Source organism: Piliocolobus tephrosceles, chromosome 6 (assembly GCF_002776525.5).
Source record: "Piliocolobus tephrosceles isolate RC106 chromosome 6, ASM277652v3, whole genome shotgun sequence".
Lineage (NCBI taxonomy): Eukaryota > Metazoa > Chordata > Mammalia > Primates > Cercopithecidae > Piliocolobus > Piliocolobus tephrosceles.
Window position 1 is genome coordinate 59524137 of NC_045439.1, and position 4084 is coordinate 59528220.

Consider the following 4084-nt stretch of genomic DNA (forward strand, 5'->3'; position numbering starts at 1 on the left):
CCCGAGTAATGATTTGCACATTACATGCCTGTATCCAAATATCTCATGTACTCCACAAATACATGCACCTACTATGTATCCACAAAAGTTAAAAATTTAAAAAGAATGAGATAACAGTGAATGCTGTAAAATCAATAGAATTTAAAATATAAATTAGATTATTGAAATTATTTTAATATATGACTCTATATAATATATATTTAAAGTATTATAGCACAATATTTCCATTAACATAAAAAATTAAATGTCAAATTTATATTATTAGAATAAAACTGAATCTACAAAATTCATGCCAATGAAAATAAACAATTTTAACATTTATCTAATTGATAACTGAGAATATTATGGTTCTTAAATACATAAAAATACATTTTAACATTGCTAATTAAACAACTCTTTCTTGAGAGAATCTGCTTTAATACAAAACAAACTAAAAAACTTCTCAAGAAAAGCCCATAACATCAAACACATTCTCTGTCTACACAAATCTTGGCACAGGGTGAAGAGAAAGTGATTTCGACAGCCTTTCAGGTACTTCTCCCTACCCCTAGAAGCAAAAATATAAAATTTACCAAATATGTCATGTGCTTCCACATGAAGAGAGAGCCATGAAATTAATTCTAGGCAATGAATCCAGAAGTGAATCGTGCCACTTCCAGGATAAGAATGGACATGAAGGTGTGCCTTCTCTCTGTACTCTTCCCTGACTCATGTGCTCTGCTGGATGGTCTCTCAATGGCTGTGAGGCAGAGCTCACGTGATGATGCACATTGGACATGCATCCTCAGAGAACATTAAATGTTGTGCTGACACATTGCAATTCTGAGATTGTTGCCTATCATGACTTAGACTCCCAAAATAAGAAAGGTTTGAAGTCTGCATATTCAGGCCTGCGCTATTTCACCAGCCTCACCAACAGAAATGCCTGGCCTCTCCTCTCAAAATACAACACCTTCATAGAGGAGCAAGATAATTGAGATCATTACTATTTCCAGAGGTAGAGTTAGGGTTAGACACAAGTATGGGGTTTAGTTTAAGTCTTAGGTTGAGGTGCTCATTAATTAACATGCTCTCATACACAGCCCAAGAGCTGTGTATTATCTCTGAGTCTGGAGATAGCTTATGATATTAAAAACATACATAGCTCAGTAAACAAAATAAATTTTGGAGTCAGGGAAGTACAAATTCAAATACTTATCATTTACTGACCCTGTGAGTATGGACTAGTTACTGAGTATCTGCAACTACGCTTTGTCTGGAAAACATGAATATCAAATCTGTTCCCATAGACTAGTTATCTGGATGGAATATAATACATTATGAAAATGCTTAGCACAGTATCTGGCATATGATAATAACTGGTAATTATCATATGCTTACTAAGTGCTCAATAAGTAAAGTTATTATTAACTTGCCTTGATGATTCTCCAACAATATCATTCTGTAACTCATAGTGTACATGTTGTGAAGAATCATTGTTTTACTCCTGTCTTTTTCTCTTTTCTCCTCTTTAAAAGTTTTAAAGAAATTGTTCTAATATTCATTTTTACATAATTCTTATCTATGCTTTTAACCAGATTATAACATACTTATGATTTAATATTAAATTTTATCAAATATTTGTTTGTTTGTTTGTTGAGATGGAGTCTAGTTCTGTCGCTAGGCTGGAGTGCAGTGGCGCAATCTTGGCTCACTGCAACCTCTGCCTCCTGGGTTCAAGTGATTCTCCTGCCTCAGCCTCCGGAGTAGCTGAGACTACAAGCCCAGCTAATTTTTTGTATTTTTACTAGAGACGAGGTTTCATCATGTTGGCCAGGATGGTCTCACTCTCTTGACCTTGGGATCCGCCTGCCTTGGCCTCCCAGAGTGCTAGGATTACACGTGTGAGTCACTGCCCCCAGCCTATCAAATATTTTTATAAAAATTAATAATTTAGATTTTGAGCTTCATACCTATGTCTAGTCCATAATAGGTTTCAAAAAATGTAGTTTTACAATTTTGTAACAAATGTTTTCATTGGCATGCAACTTTAATACATTGACTAGATAAATTGACCTAAATTCGCTTTCGTCCTTCAGCCTGAACTCAAAATCTCAAGCAAGTTAAGCAATAATACTCCAGACTTCAAGGATGAGTGTTGGGACAAGCAGGAATGATGGTGGAGAAATGAGAGGTAGCTGCAGAAATCCTGAGTAATGAATTTAGTCTCTAATTGTTTGTCCTTTTCTCCTAACACATTTCTCTCACTGCTTGCCATTGAGCTTACTCTTAAGTCTCGCTCCTCCTCAGAGACCTGATTTACAACAAATTGGCCCTGTCCAACTCACTTTTGTCTTCCTCCCATGCTATTTCCATTTTTGACATTAAATTTTCAGTGAAATAGGCTCTCTTTTTTTTCTTAAAAGCTATTTAAATTCCTGCATTATTCTAAATGTTCTTATTTCACTTCCACAGAACATTTCTCGTATTTCAAATGGGGTCTTTGAAAGGGAAGGGTCACAGAAATCCTATTTTCTTCTTTCTCTTCCTTTTTTTTTTTTTTGTTAGCTATAAAAGCACGTGAGTTCTGGATGACAGTGTGTCTTCTCCTGAAAATGTGTTCTATTTTGAAGAAACTTAACGTCATACAATTTTGTCAGCAGAACCTCGCACCACCCTGGGCTGTGTTGGGTGATTGCAGTGGAATACAGTTCTGACACATTTGCAATCACTTGGGCATTGTCTGTCCCAAGAAGCCTGCGCTCCATTGGCTCCCCTGTCTCACAGTGCTCACCTGCTGGCTGTCATTTTAAGAAGGGTCTTGATTGCAAGTGGCCTTAGCTTCAGGGTACTCTGGAGCTATATATTTTTTCTGTTTTTAGTCTATTTTTTTGTAATCTTCCAGTTGCTTTTGAGTCCTGAAAAAGAAAAATACACCAATACATACATATATACAAATGTATGCATATGTATGTCCACATTATATTGAAATTATGCTCTATTAATATAATCACTGAGAGCAGTTCTACTCTTTTTTTCCAGTTTTATAAAACCAAGGTTTTATTTTGTTTGACTCACTTAAACCCGAGTTATTTCACTTCTCTTTTAATACATTAAGAAGTCACAAAGCTTCCCAAATTCCCCTTAACATTTAGGGAAACATACTCAACTCTGTAGCATTGCAACTAGGTCAGATAGAAATTTCCTGGAGGAAGTAGAGAATATATCTATCATTTTCATATGCTTATTACTAGGAGCCCATCTGAAATCTTATTAGGGCTGAGTACAGGGATTTATTTATTTCCCTTCCCTTTGGCTAATGACTTATTTACATATTGACATGTCCCATGGGATTTGGGAGGGAAAGAAAAGAACAATAAATGGGCATTCATCTAGAAAATAAAATAGTATTCAAAATTGTATTTTTATGAAAATCCTTCTTTTGTTTCATTAACAATTTGAAATGATCGTTGTGTCGTGAAATTATCACTAAATGACATATGGTCCTTAATCAGCATTGTTCACTGCTGGCAGAATCATAGAGTCATTGGACTTGCAAATTCAGGTTTTAACTTACGGTGGCTTAGTGTAATCTATGAAAATCAGAGATTGGGTATTTTAAGCCAAAAATATTCAACTCTGATTTTACATACATGGATACCACTGGCCTGCATAGCAAAATGAAGTTTGTTATCTGCTTTATTCTATTATTGTGAGGTTTGCGTAGGATATTTATGTGAGATTTTATGTTAAATGAAAGATACATGCTGCACCTTTTTTAAAAAATCCAAATTATATACATTTAAAGATAATTCTGCTAATGATGTAGCTAACCTTATTACAGTTTTGATCCTAAACAACATTCTTCATACGATTTATAGAAATGTATCTCTCTTCAGCAAATCTCTGCTCACAATATTGATCTGCATAAGGACTAAGATTATCATAAATAGAAACACTATTTTTGATTGAAGACGTTGTCTCCACAAAATCAAAAATTTTAACCTGGTACAGTAAGAATTAGAAGAAATTAAAATATTATCCTTCCCTAATTACTTGGTGCCAAATACAGGATTGTTAATTTTTTAGTGACAAGTATATTATA